The sequence below is a fragment of the Pezoporus occidentalis genome, unplaced genomic scaffold, assembly GCF_034315485.1.
Source record: "Pezoporus occidentalis ecotype Australia unplaced genomic scaffold, CSIRO_AGI_Poc_V1 ctg4, whole genome shotgun sequence".
NCBI lineage: Eukaryota > Metazoa > Chordata > Aves > Psittaciformes > Psittacidae > Pezoporus > Pezoporus occidentalis.
The window spans coordinates 23,098,552-23,114,520 of NW_026915724.1; positions in this window are offsets into that span (position 1 = coordinate 23,098,552).

The window sequence follows — 15,969 nt, forward strand, 5'->3', positions numbered from 1 at the left end:
CTTGGAAAATCTAACCAGTGAAAGCTATTATGTGCAGCAAAAATACACTTCTTTAAACAGAACAAGGTAGAAGCTGGGTAAGGTGAACATAAACATTTAGATGTTGCTGCTTTCCTTGTCACTGCTTCTGCCTACTCACTGCTTACAAAACTAGGACCCAATTATCCTATTCTACTCCCAGTAAAAATGAATTTTTATGTAGTTGTTTTTTCCATCTAAAATGCTAATCCAGACTTCTTAAGAGTTTTCAGATTTCAAAAATCCTAGGCTGGTATTTCTGTTAAATTACACATAGACCATATCTTTCCTTCTCCCCACCTAACATCTGAAACTACAGTAAACATCCTACTTTCCTATCCAAGTGGGGTTTTTTTTACAAAAAGCAGATGAATCAGGAGGAATAGGTGGCTGCAGATGTGACAGTAAGATCAGCCTGCTAAATTCAGTGACACTTCTTGGATTTTCCTAAATGCTAGTCATATTTTTAGCCACAACTAAGTACTAGATACACCAGTATCTGGCCAAGAATCAACTAACCGTGACTACTAATCTAGAGTTCCTTCAACACACATGTATTCTGCACTGCAAAATTTCTCTGCTTTAAGAATCGTACAAACATTTTTCCATGGACAATGGGCAATCTGCCACCTTTTTCCAGTATGCAAGATTCTGCCATAAGATACAGAAGAAAAGTATTAGACATGAAGAAAGCATGAGAAGTGGTTAAAAGTACATGAGAAATTCTTTCTTTCTAAAACAAGAGCCACACTGCAAGTGGCAGTAGCTGCAGGACAGAAAATGAATATGAAATTATACTGACAGAACTATTTTATCATTGCATAAGTTTGAAACACTATCATCAGATGCTAGTGAATACATGTGAAACTATTACTGAATATAATGCACCAATTCTATCTGCTAGATGTTAATGAAACTATCGGAAAAAGAAAGGTAATACTTTCGAGTGCTCTTTGCCAGTTTTCATAAAGCAAATAAGCCCATCATTCTCTTCCAGGGAGCACTGAAACAAGCACATATACATGGAATCCTCTCCAGAGCACTTAAGTGCAATTCCTACCCAAACAGCGCAGGACTGACAGAGTCTGTCAGACAGCTGGTCAGCTCTCTGGCTCTCTTCTTTCTAACATCACTAGGTCTGAGTAGGCACAGTGAGAGCTTGTTCTATAGACTGTATTTCTGTGCTCTGCAATGTCAAGAGCTGCTGGTTATCCACGTGATAGAGGAAAATACAGGCATGGTCTTCCCAAAAGTGGTCTCAGCCCATTGCACGCTTCCTCCTCAGAAAATTTCTAGCATAAATATGGCTGTGTCTGAGAGACAGAAATAAGAATATAAAGATATGTAAAAATAATTTTTGTATTGCTTCTGATGGTCTCTGGTAATCACTTACAGAGTGAATGTGGTTTTGTATACTAAGTGTTCAGGATACGCCTAAGACAATTGTTTTAGGGATGTTGGGCCAAAATAGACATCATGATATACTTCTGTAGTTTTCTGCAAATCAACAAAGCATTACAAGCATCATGTGTGCACATTTGAGAAATAAAAGGCAAGATAGAAGTTGGCATGGGAAGAAAAAAGTGTGAAAAGCTGTAAACAAATTATTCATGGAATGGCTTAAAAAAGATTATTTTATGTTAATAACTTTTTCTGAGAAATTTTATGTAACATTGGCAAATTTGGTGTGCTGGATTTCAGCTTTAGAATGTTTTCTGCTTTTTGAAAAGAAATTGTATTTCATTTAGTGATGGGATGAGACAGGCTGTAAGGGATGGTGCAAATAAAGAAGCACTGGCTAAAATAATGTTGCGTTTTTCAGTAAATAGATGCTAAGCATAAAAAAACTTTATAAATTAAATATAGATGTGAAAATGTTGCTTTGATATGAAACAGCTATCTGTACATCTTTAAAAACATTTATTCTAAAAAGCCTGTGAAAATGTTTGTGTTGGTATTCAAGATAAAAATCTGTGCTTAACAATTTGTATTTCTAAATTCAGCATCTGAAGAACATAAATCATAGAGAAGCAGTGAAATTACAAAGGGAACAAAGAGTTCTTCCATGATTGCTCAGTTATATATTTTCTCACCCTTTGAACTGTTGGTACTCGAACGAATGATAAACTTCTTGGTTTAACTTCATTGTTACAATTAAATTCTTTTTCCTTCTTATCTCTATTATGGATTCTACTGAAAGGATAAAATACAAGGAGCTCATTTATAATTAAACTTGATTCTATCTCAGCAGCAAGACAAAGCATGATAGAAGGCAGACAATGTATGTGGTAAGTATTTTTAATTAAGGTAGTTGGGAAGAAAATAAAATCACTGAATCTTAGTTTTCTTATGTCCTACCTAGAAAGTGAAGCAGATTAGAGACTTCTAAATTTAATTTGTTTGGTAGATGATAGAATCTATGCTATAATTAATTATATTATAGGTAGGAACTAAAGGAAAATGTGTAATTTTAAAATTGGCTTTATACCATAAATGATTTTTGCTACCAAGTTAAGGAAAATGAGGAAAAAAATCCTTCTTTAACTGTAGATTTTTTTTCCTCTTTACTATAGGCATGGACTTAACATATTTAACACCACTTCTGATATCTTCTTTACTGTGTTCTTTCATTTTTACTCTTTCTTGTAATAATATGTATTATTATGTACAATTACACTGTAATTTCACAAAGCATTAACTGAAAGTTCCCTGCTTGCATGATGCCAGTAGGACATCTTGCTATACCAGCATTTACTGGCCATTTAATTGAAGAGATGGCTGTATGATGGGTCTGGGTGCTACAGATACTTCAGAAACCAGTGATACACCTAAATATCATTACAATTTATTTACCTGTTCTGGAAGTAGACATATTTTTTCTGCTCTGAAAAAATGTTCAGAAGACATTCTAGTCCAGACAAAATGCCGTTGTGCCTACTACCCTTAAACTAATGCACAGAATTCCTACTAGCTCATGTTTGCTTTTACTTAAAATAGCTACAGTAGTAATCAGAAAGTGAATATATTGTTTGCAAAACTTTTTCTGAATGGTGGACTTGTTTTCATATTTCAGAAATCTAAAAAGACAGACTCTGTGTTGTGTCCTTCCAAAACATCCTACTATGGAGATGAAACTTGCTTCTTGTAGGAGCCTCTTCAGGCTGTTTGCATTGTGGAGGATATGCCTTGAAAAGGAAATACACCACTCCTGACAACCTCAAACATGGGTAAAATCTTGAAGAAGCTTCCAAAAAATACTAGCAGCATAAAACACAATGAAGTTATGAAAACATTGAATTTAAAATTCATTTTTGTTTAGCTTTGAGTATCTCAGGCACACTTGTAGTCTCACTTTCTTATGTTTTCCCCCCTAACCTGGGGTTTAGAAATTCTTTCTCAATAAATCAAGGCCAAAATTCTTGTGCAGTCATATGACTACAGTTGTTGGGATGGAGAAAGGAAAACAGCTGCAAGCCTTGCAATAACATCAGGAAAGCTGGCAGACCTGATGCAGCCACTATTTCCACTTATTTTCTACTCAATGTCCACACAGCTGGCAGTGATACAGAATAAACCACTGCCCATTGCCTGTGCTGAACAACTTAGATCCCTACCCTCACCACAGATTCCAGATGCAGGTTGCTGCAGCAAGTAACTTGCCAGCACTTTTAAAATTCAGTTCAATTGCCTCAAGTTCTGAAAATCCTGTCTCCAGGCTTAGTGTATGACAGATAGTGCAGTCTGCCAAAGCTATTGTCTCCATTCACTCCTTTCAATGCTTTAAGAAATGATAAACTTGTTAACAGCCTTACTTATACAAGTGAACAGAAATGATGCAGAATGAATTAAAAATGCACAGAAAATTTAAAATTCAAGACAAATTCTTATGGTGGATATAAAAGGAGTCAGAGGAAGCTGATATCTGATTCCTGCTTAGCCATCTGTGAGTTCATGAAAGTAACAAAAGCAAAAACCAAACATACACAAATGCATGCACACACACAAATGTGAATTCTGAGATGACTCAGCCCTTGGTGAAACTTCAGCTCCCAGCATTTATTCCCCTTTCATCCTTCCCACAGCTCTTCCAGAATCACATTTAACTGGAAAGGGTCTGGCAGGGACACTGGCAGGTACTGCAATGTTTCTGCTCCTGTTTACAGATGTACTTGCACAGATGCTGATCTTTGCTAATGCAAGCTGCCACCACAATTACAAAGAAGAAAAATTGAAACAAAGGCAGAAAACCGCACAGATTCAAACCCAAAAGATGTATCAGGTCTTGTTTTTTTTAAAACCCTAAGGAGATGGAAGGCTATGACTCCTGATTCGTAACCATATGGTCTGAGGGTATGGTGCTTTGTACAGTGAAGACCAAGTATGACCACAGAAAAAGGCATCCACTTTTTACAGCAGAATGTCCAGAAGCTTTGCAAGGGTAAGGAGATGTTCTTATGAGCAATACCTGGCATGAAGGTGCATATGCAGAAGCTGTGTTCCTTCAGTTAGTGGAGATGTGCAGCCAGTCATCTCCCCACCTTCTCCACTCTTTTAGCTGCATGAAAAAGAAATGCACATTCACCTGACTTTGAAAGATAACTGAAATTAAATAAGTTACCAAAGTTAAATAAGTAATTCCCAAGTAAAATGAATAAAGTGATACCACAGCTGGAGAGAAGTCTCCTTCTGTGGTTTTCTCCAGTAGAATAAGCCACACAGGGACAGTATGACCTGTTTTTCTTTTTTGATAATTTGCTTTCAATTTGAAAGAGCGAGCAGGAAAGAAGTCTGCATAGCTATCACAAGTCAGCAATTCACGGCCATTTAAAACAGTATAATAATACCATAGGACAGGGAAGTTTTGAAATCATTAAGGAGACCAAATCTTGAGAAAGGAAATTGTAGCAAGATTGCATTATTTATAGAGTTAAACTATTCACTGGACTGAATCCAAAGTAGTCGTTATTAAGCAGTGAAACTTTGCCTGCTATGAACAAGCCATTCTGTTCTGCTTCATATCAATATTACAACAGCTGGTTTTAGTAAAAGTTTGGTAATGAGTTTTGGACCTATGTAATTCTGCTTCTGATCAACTTTGTAATTTTATCATTACCACCCTTTTTGAAAGAAATTTGCAAATGCACACATACAAAATTTTCCCCCAGCTATAATTACAGCAATTTCAAAGGAAAGAAAGAATTTGAAGTTTGATCTGCAGACTGTCTACTTTGCATTTCAGTGCCTCTTATCATCATGCTTTATAGCTTCAAAATGTTCCTGAAATCCTCTCTAAAAATTTAATTTCCTGATTTGGTGGCCAGGACTGTAAAAGTGATATAACATACAGATGCATATCAAAATCTTACAGATTGTCCTGTGGGAGCATGACCTTACCAATAATTCCCATAAAGATTTTCCTTTTCAATAATCCATGAAGAAATCTGCAAATGCTTTCACTCTGATCACTGAGAGATTTAAAAAACAGTGCTGTAGTATTTAATTTAGGTTGGGTAAAATAAATTGCTGGAGACAGCGTCGTTATGCACTGCACCAGAGCCTTCAGAGTACAATGCAGAAAAAGAAGTAGTTGGGAAGGCATGGGAAGAAGGAGTGGAGAATGACAGCAAACTAAGCAACAAAATATAGAGGGTGGTGCTTGAGTTCTCATCAAATATATTTTATCTGTAACAGAAAGAGCAATATTTTTTCCCACACTTTTTTTTCTTACTCTGAACCCATAACAACATACAATGAGGATTGAGGCGGTGAAGATTCAATGTTTGGTTTCGACCATGCTGAAAAATAGGATACTCTGATGCAGAAATGGGAGGGACAAACTCATCTAACCAGCAAAATAAACGCAGGTATTACTATACCCTATTATAGTAGATCACATTAATAAGCAGCATTTCAAAACAGTTTCAGGCCCTGATGGATCTCTATTTGACCCTGCTTAAACCTTGTGGAGGTCTTACACCATGTCTGTAAGGAAAATTTTACATATCCCCAATGAGATCCTTCAGAAATCAAAGGGAAGATTTCCCAGTAAGAAGCATCTAGCTGCAACTATACTACCATTCTAATGATGGCAACAGCATGCAGTCACACAATGCACAATAGAAATAAAATGAGAGAAAAGTGTTTAATGATTCGATATTAATTAAACTGCAGTAGTTGGATTTTATGAATGAAAAAAAGAGGGGCCATTCCCATTCAGCACCAACACTCTAGTCCTCCTCTTTGAGAGGAGTTCTCAAAATAAAGCAACTCACTCCATACGAATAAATAAATATCTGGGAAAGATGACAAATCAAACACCTGTTGAGCTGCAGACATCTCAAAAACCAGAACACTCAAAATTGTCTTCTTGTCAATGCATATATGTTAATCATTTTGAGCATGATATATTTGCTATAGATACAAGTCAGCAAAGAAAGGAATAAAGTGACATTACCAAATAAACAGTCCATCTGATAACTCATTTTCCTTAAAAATAACCTGCTGGATTAAATTGGCTATGAATTAAAATGGCAGATTTATGAGTGGTCTGAACCTTGCAGCAGCAAGAATATTGTCCACATATGGCATAGCAACAGATAAGAACTTTGATTCTAAGATGCCTGAGAGGAGAGGAAAGAAAACACATTCTTCTGAGCTGCTATTCTTTCTTTTGATGTTTAAATGCATTTTGAGGAAAAATAATAATCTAATGCTATCTTTCTACAGAAATGTACAGATTTTGAGCAAGCCCTTTAAATAGATGTTTCCTAAGGACCAGTCACACACAAAAAGGGAAACTGAGTGACCTGCACCTCAGGTGATTCTTCCCCTCCACTGGATATAATTAATAGAATGATTCAATAATCATCAAGGGAGCACAAACAAGATAAAAGTGAGGAGCATACCAAGTGGACTTCTTCAGAGCATGGTGCTAAAATTGCTGTCAGTTTAAGCAGCCTTCTGCATAGCACCACAAATCACTCTTTTCTCAAATGGATCCTTGGGGACTGATTTTCCCTGGGAGAAAGAAAGAAAAGGAGAAAGTGATAGACCAGAGTAAATTATTTGGATTTTAATCACCAGTTCAGACTCATTTACTAGAAATATTTTCTGAGTGTTACTTATTTTTCAGCAGAAATGGGACACCACAGAATAACTTTTCTTAATGTTTGACATATACAAGTGTAATATGCAGTCCATATCAGGAAATGTCTTGTTCATATAACACATATTTCCCAGAAGGCATTATAAACAACTTTTCTAGTGCAATTAGCATAATTGAATAAAAAGAATAAGGATCTGGTTTCATGTACATAGCCTTCTGGTTAAAAGCGGAAGCTGGAAAATGTTTTTCAGGGATCATGAAATTATTTCCCTAGAAGGATATTCCACAGCAGAAAGTACCAGAAAAAAACACATGAAAAAAAACCATACACTAGGAAACTCAAGTGTTTTCAGATGAGTATATCAGTTCTTTCAAGTACTTTTTGCTTAACTGGGGTGACAACTAAATTTCTGTTTAATCACTGTTCAGATGAGGTAATTATTGGAAAAGTGACCAAAGTACAAGACTAAGAAAAATGGAACATATCTTTTCTGTTGGATTGTTATATTTTAATTTTTTTGTTTATTTATTTACTTAAAATCCAATCTGAATCACAACATGATTGTCTTTGTAAAGAAATTATCATCTACACTTCAAGGGCACAGCTGCATCAAAAGCTCAGCCACCTCTATCATCATGATATGCAGAACACCAGCTGAACCCTGATCTTCATCAGAAGTCATCATATTAAAGTATCACCACAGAGCAGGGTCAAGAATATCAGAGCTACCAAGGTCTGTTACACATGCCAAGAGTAAACAACTCAAAACAGCATGGGAAGCAAAAGGTTGTAAGATAAAAGCACTCTGTGTAAGCAAAACTGAAGTTGATTCCTGGCATGAAAAACAATATCCTAAGAAGGTATAGCAACTTCTATTCCTGCTAGACATCTGCGATGAGGTTACAAGTCAGCCAGAGCAGAGAGGTAGGTTCACCTTGACTTTCAGTGGCTTCTCCAGATAAAGCTAATAGACTTTTAAATGCAAAAGGCAACTAAAGAATTGGGTTGGGAGGCATGGACAGCACTCACAAAACCCCAAGAAATATTGAAACACAACTTTTCACCTGCCGTTGTATCTTTTTAGCCCTGTCTTATCTCCCAGGCTTGGAATCAATGATTATTCTAGTTGCAGCAACTTCCACTCCGTTTCTTTTTGTCACTAAAAATAGTATTTTTTGCAATTCAAGATGCAGCTCCTGCTCCTTTCAGGAGTCTTCTCTGGACTTCTCTGCTTGACACCGCTGTTGAGGAGTTTTGAGAATTTTCTCTTCCCTGAAAAATAATTCTTCCCACTCTCCATCTGATCCAGCTGGTTTAAAACGAGTACAGTGGGGATGTCAATAATAGTGAAAAATCCAATAGTGTTTACCCAGCAGCTTCAGTGTTTCTTCTCTCAGTATATGCGCCAAGCTTTGCAAAACTTTTTCCACAGCCAAATCCTCTGCTTCTGTGTTACAAAGCATGGAAAACAAGAAGAGAGCAAAATTTGCTGGGTCACAACTCTACTGCCACATCTGTTCTCACGGCAGAGGCATGGCCTGTAAAGAACTGCACAGCCCAGAATCCAGAAGGACAAATATACTGAGTACTCTGTACAGTGTATGTGGTTTAAGATCCCCTTTACAACAGTTAACAGCACTGGCTGTATTTTGACTCCATTGTGCTTTCCAGGATCTGCTGCTATATATGTGCAGGAGTGCATTAAACTTCAAGCTTGGAGTTTTAGTTTCATCATGCTTCTTTTTCTTTTTTTTTCAGAAATATTTAAAAATTAATGAATTAATTCACAATTAACTTTGACAAAAGTCCTCAACAGCTATTTTGGTGTTGAAATATCTCACTAATGAAAGCAAAATAAAAGGTAACCCAGCTCTGTTAAGTATCTTACATTTAAGCACATCTTTCTCCACTATGGCTGTATCCACATATGTCTGACTGTGTTTTAACAAAAGCTAATCTCCATGTTCCCACACAGCTCAGTGCTCTTCTAAAACAGCTGCATGGCAGTTGGGGGAAAATTGCATGATGCAAAGTACTCCAGTAAACAGTGTGCACTCTGTAATTATTTTGCAGCCCACTGTACAATGTCTAATTGGATTCTAGGACTTAAAAAAGGAGAAAGGAAACAATTCTCTCATTTAATTCTTCCATAAACCACCTGTTTCAACAATGCAGTCTTCGTTTTAGATAGCATTAAAGCAACATGTGGAAGATGCTATTAGATGTTATAATCTTGTTTTTCATTACCATTAATGGTTTAAAAGGTCTTAGGAGCCATGAGTCCAGCTGACTGCAGATGAATTGGGAGACTTCAAACGTGAGACAGCAGAGACAGACAAGACCAAGCAAAATCCACATAAGTTTTTTTCGGAGCAGCATTGTTCAATGGACCACCACGTCTGGTTTCAGCTTGGTCACAATAGTAATGCAGAATTGGCATGACCCGCAGGAAATGATGTGATTACAAAGTCATTTTTCTAGAAACCAGTGCAAACTTACTCTGAGCAACAGAAACTGAAGACAAATTGTTCATTAAAATCTGGAAGTTTGCTATTGTAACCTCCAGGAACTGACAGTTAACCAGTTTAGTGTACCAGAAAAACTTTCAAGCTATTCTCCTAGAGGTAGGCAACACTTGGTGATACTAAGCTGTATTTTAAGTGCTATTCAGACTGTATTCTTCAAGTATACAGCAAAAGAGTTCAAAATTACTTCCATTCTTTTTTCAGAGACTTACTTCTGTGAACTGTATAGGGAACTCAGTCTCCGAATGTTGGTTATCTGAAGTACATTTAAACTGATATCTGACATATTCAGCACCCAATCTTTCTCTTGCATCAAGTCACAGATCCTACAGGATGTTTCTGGTTATTTTAAGGCCCATTTGATAGCTGTGGAAAGCTCCTGAATAATAAGCATAATTAATATAGTTCCTGAATAGTAGTGTAATGAATAATGACAGGACTGCTTGATGGCAATGGAAGAGCATTTTGCTCCCACATCCACAGTGTGCAGTAGGGATAATGGAGGTACTTTTGTCATAAGAGGCTTAGCATACACCGTGTTTTCCTAGATGACAGATATGAAAAATAAGTTTATCCAAAACCTAACTAGCTGAAAATTAACCTGAGGATTTGAAAGGAAACCTGGGGTCGCACTAGAAAAAGCCAGTATCTGCTTCTTGAAGCAGAGGTTCCACATTGCACAAACTCTTTATGAGCAAATGAAAAAGCTTCTCCAACAATTAGGAAAGAAAAATAATGTGACATATTAGTCACATTAAAATGATGCATCTAGTAATCTCTCAAACTGATGAGAAAGTGTTCTCATACCTTAAATGCTCTCTGTAAGAAGACAGAAAGCATTCTGCGAAGAAGGAAAATACATAGAAGGAAATATCTGTGTAAATACGTATTAGCCATAGGTTTTTACCTTTTTCTCATTCTCCTCCCCATCAGAGGAGTGAGGGGAATGAGCAAGTGGCTGCGTGGTACTTAGTTGCCAACTGGGATTAAACCACAGTGCTGCATTCCATGTTATCTGAAATTACCAATCCTAAATGTGAATACTCTTCTGAAAGCTTTCCGTCTTCTTCAGGAGCCCTTCTTTTATCCCTTCTGCTTTCTCAGCACACTGACAAAATCCTGTAATAAAACGTTATTTTGCTTAATTGAAAAATTAAGCTGCCATCTAGAGCTGATAAATTAGAGAGAGAACAAGTTTAATCTCACAAGATGTTGTTTTGCCTTTTCCTCTTTCCACCACTCTTTATCAGGAGAATGTTTATCAGGAGATGTTTTAAAGCATCATAAAAAGCTATAAATAGTCCCCTTATAATAGAACAGTCCATACACATAAAGGACATACCTGGAATAAAAGATACCACCCTGGGCCACTCTGCTCTCACAGCTATGCCATAAATTGCTTTACCCTCACTGTCTGACCACACCTAAGAGGAAAGTGAGAACAGTAGACAAAAAGGGAAGCGAACAAAAGGTGGTGGACCTCTTGCCTAATCTTTTTTTCTTAACTATAACTTGGCAAAAGAGCTTCAGTTTTGCTCTAACTTGCATTCTGCTGCCATTTGCTCTGATAGCTGTTCATAGGTCTTGACTGCTGGGCAGGAAGGATTCCCTTCCCACAGAGCAAAAGAAAAATCCAAGATATTCCATATGACTAGACTCACAAACAGCAATGAATGGAGCTAATAACTAGCACACCTAACATGTGCAAAGAGAAACACAAAATGGATTAAGAGTAGTTGGGAGCTTTCAGATAAGTATACAGACAAGGTGATCCTTGGATATCAGCTGGACAAGGAAGAATGGCATCTTGATACAAATGAGAAGCTGTGGAATGGCAGTCAGAATGTAAAAAGCTCTCTAGTCTAGTGAGCTCCAGAATTTTGCGTGTCCATAGGATATAGCTGTTCTGGAATACTTTTCAAGGAAAACAAGACCTAGGAACTGGGTATATTTCTGTAGTAAGGGTTTTGAGATAACATGGGAAAAAAATATTACAAGAAACTAAGAGATCACTATGACTACTCAATGTAATGTATATGGTCTACATAAAATACATGGAAAAGTGTAGCACCTTACTAAGGAATGATTCTTGCAAGTTAGTCACTTACTTACTCTAGCTCCTTAATGATAAGCATACTTAAAATTCTTCACATGACTCATTCTTAAAGTGCATTCCAAAGTTTTGAGACATTTTAGAAAACTCATTCAGAAGTTTAGACATTAAATAGCTAAATGTGGAAGTTTCCAGAGCTTCATTGTCTAAATCAGTTTTTTCCCTAGAAAACAAATGTATCTGCAGGAATGGCATCCAAGGTAAGCACAGTGACGTTATTTTGTCTTATTAGTCAAGTTGTGAGATTAGAGTTTGGAAGAAGTAGTTTTTTGGGTTTGTTTTTTTTTTTCCAAAAAAGTCAACAATGATAACAATAGCAAAAATAATAATCATAATGGTAAAGACCTGAGCAACTTTAAAGCAGTTTCCTCACAAATCAAGATAATCCTACCACCTGTGAGGAAAAATGTCTGTGCCTAGGACACCAGAGATGCTAGAAGGAGAAAGTCTGAATGTGTTCCAAGAAATCCTTTGGTTCTGATATACGGAAACACCAGCTCCAGGATTTAGGGATAAAGTAATAGCTCTGTCTACTAGAAAGGTAATTCCTTTTTATTTCTAGAAAAAAAAAAAAGTCTTACAAGACTGGTAAAAGTACTTTTCTTTTAAATCTTCCAACATGGAAACAGAAAATCAGAGCAGATGAACTTCTATCATCAAATCCTTCCCAGAGAAAGCATTTGGACTACTGTCAAGTGCTTACCTAGACCACAGTAGCAGGACAGAAAATACATGTCTGTGTTTTATCCTCCTTTTCTTTGCTTAAAAGGGTTTTGATTAGTTATCATAAGGAATAAGTGCTAGCTCTCATTTCCTGAGGAAAATTATGGTCTTTGTCTTATGTGGGCAGGGACTAACAACTGCAACCTACCTATTCATTTCTGCAAGTGACATCATTCTAAAAGGGTTGGTTCTCCCAGTACAGAAAGCCACAAGTGACTGACAGTTTGGGGCAATAGTCCAATTATCTCATAGCAAAACAGACCTCCCATCAAAGCTTTATTTTGCATGAAAATGAAAATAAAGGAGTCTGAAAATGTATTATTTTCCTTCTAATTTCACTGTGTATGCATTGGCATTTTTAAAGCTTCTTTGCTGTGGTTTCATGATTACTATATGCCTGCATCATCATCTCGTATTTACTACCAAATGAAAACAGTTTACTTCATAAACCACTAAAGCCCCTTGATATCCCTTTCAGTGTAGCATTAATAATGTAATTTGACGCCCTGAGCGTTATCCTAGATAGTTTATCAACAGCGCATTAACCACTTAGTACTTTCTGCACAGTTGTTATCTTATATACCACCAGTTCCTGTCCATATCAGATCCATTTTGACTGAAAAAGAGAAGTAGCAGCATCTTGCTGCTAACCAGTGGTCATTAATTGCAGTCTTATCTTGGAGATATGTGGATACAATTTTTGAGCTATCATAGACAGTTCTTCCCATGCAGCATCTGAAAATGCAGTTTTGTACACAGGTAAGGCTGTATCTCTTCAGTAGACTCACATTCAGAGTTCTTACCGCATTATCTTTTTTCCAACCTTAAAAAATCCATTTTCACAAAATCACAGAATGGTTTAACTTAAAAGGGTCCTCTGGAGGTTGTATGATTCACCCCTCCCTGCTCAAGCAGGGCCAATTGTGTCACTTGTATTTGTCAAGAAGTGTGTGAATAACAAACAAGAAAACCCCTCCCTTTGCAACAACTCACCAGTTTTTGAGTCACTCTGACAAAGAAGGGAGATAGTCAGCTGGCAGCACACATTCTGGCTTTCCTCACTTCGTAAGCTTATCATCTCCCTACCTAGCTCAAATCCATCCTAAATCAACAAACCTCCAACTGCCTAGACCATGAAGTCCAGCATCCTTCATAATTTCAAATAGGTCTTTATGTTTTCTTCCAGCTTTCCCCCATAGTTTCCATCCTTTTAACATAGTTACTTTTCTGTTATCCTCAAATTCATCCATACCATTCTTCTTTGCTACAGCTAGCCCGGAAGATTTGGTGAAAAAAGATCATCCAGACTATAGCTTTGGCTTAAACTTCAGCTTTGTCTGCACAGTGGCTCATTGCTTTGCTTCAGCAGTTCAGTGGAAAGTGACACAGGCTGAAGACTGGCTGAACTGCCAGACTTACAGGGTTGTGACTGACAACAAGTACAGCAGGAGGCCACAAGTGATGCACTCCAGGGATCAGTACTGGCATCAGTAGAGGTACTTACTGCTTCTGGTCATAGTAGAGAAGCACTAAAATTGTATGCATAGCTGCCAACTCTGCATCCTTTATGTATCTTACATGGTAAGATCTGCTTTGAATATTTCTTTAGTAACAGAGGACTGCACCGTTACATGGCTCATAACTCATGAGTAGAAATCAGGAGAATTCATAAAATAGGATAAATATGAAGGCAAATGACAAAATCTCTCTCTCAAATACCATCAATGCATGGCTTTGGCTCCCACTCAGCTCAGATAAAAAGTCAGAGGGAAAGATATCTCTAGATTTTCCAAGAAAGAATATGCCTCAGCCAGAATATCTGATTCCTAAAAAAAAGGTTCTGTGTCCATTTTTTCTGGAAAACAATCTAATCCAGGTCTGCAAAGGCACAAAAGTGGAGCTCTGGAGTAGCACTTCATATCCTGGGGGTGTCTCTAACCATCTTATTTTTCTTCATGTAACTTCTTTCCAGAAACCAATTTTCCTGGGTTCAGCAGTAGCAGTCATTTTTCTCCTCCTTACTAGCTGGTGCAGTGCTGTGCTTTTGACTTTCAGCCTGAGAACAGCATTGATAACACTGATGTTTTTAGTTGTTCATCAGTAATGCTTACTCTGATCAAGAACTTTCTGAATCTCATGCTCTGCCAGAGAGGAGAGGAAGCCCGGAGGAAGCAGAGACAGGACACCTGACCCAAACTAAACAAAGAGGTATTCCATACCACAGGATGTCATGCTCTGTATATAAACTGGGGGCAGTTACCCAGAAGGGCTAGATCGCTGTTTGGGTCAGGCTGGGTATTGGTTGGCAGGCGAGTGGATGTATTCTCTTCCCTTGTTATTTCCCTTATCATTATTATCATTGGTGGCAGTAGTAGTTTTGTGTCATACCTTAGTTACTGGACTGTTCTTATCTCAACCCGTGGGAGTTACATTCTCTCTATTCTCCTCCCCATCCCTCTGGGAGGCGGGGGAGGTAGTGCTGGGGAGTGAGCGAGCGGCTGCATGGTTCTGGGTTGCCAGCTGGGTTTAAACCATGACACCAATAAAACCTCATATGCCATTATACCTTCTCTCCAATACATATCACCCAAAGGAAATAAAATCCACATAATTTGTCCCCCAACATTACAGAAGCATAGAACAAAAATTAAATAGATTCCCACTACACATGTGCAATGGCACTCTAGCTATTTCTTTCATTAATATCTCCATACCCCATCTGTGGCAGGGGACAGAAGGGTTATTATGTCCCCCCTCCTCAGAAGTCATGGCATAATGAAATAAAAAGACACACAACCTTCATCCTCAGTATTATCTGTGTCTTATCTGTGTCTGCTTCTGGTACCATTCATTGACTGCAGCCAGACAAGTTCACCATGAATCACGCTATATAGCCACTTGAATCTGAGGAAAAGAATTTGCTGCCAGGACAGTATCTCTGAAAGTCTCTGACACTATTCTCAACTCCAGTTATCACAGCCTGGATCTATTAACTTGCAACAGATTCTTTAAAAGTGAGCTCATCTCCTGATGCTTAAGAAGAGGGAAGCTATACAGAATAAGAACAATAGGACTCTCATTTATGTGATTTAATTAAACTCAGTGGATGCTCCTTATTAGAAGATGTGTGGGCAGTGTTTTTTTTTCCCTATTTAAAATGTTATTAGAGGGAATCCAGTAAGAGTTTCATTATTAAGTGCAATCAGAGAAATTGTTTTCTACCAATTAAATGCTTCTAAATTAGCTGTTAAAACCAGTGGCAGCTATAATGCTTTGCAGCTGGTGGATATCTCCTCAAAAACTTCACAGTAGATGTGTGCTCCTATCTGTACACATACAAAGCAATGGAAATTTGAGGAAAACACCTCAAAAGCCAGAATGGCATAGGTTTTTCACTATCAAGAGAATACTATTAAGGCAAGAATACTTGGTCTTTATGTAGTGGAAAACAGGATAAATGACCATTATCTTGCATCTTTCTCCT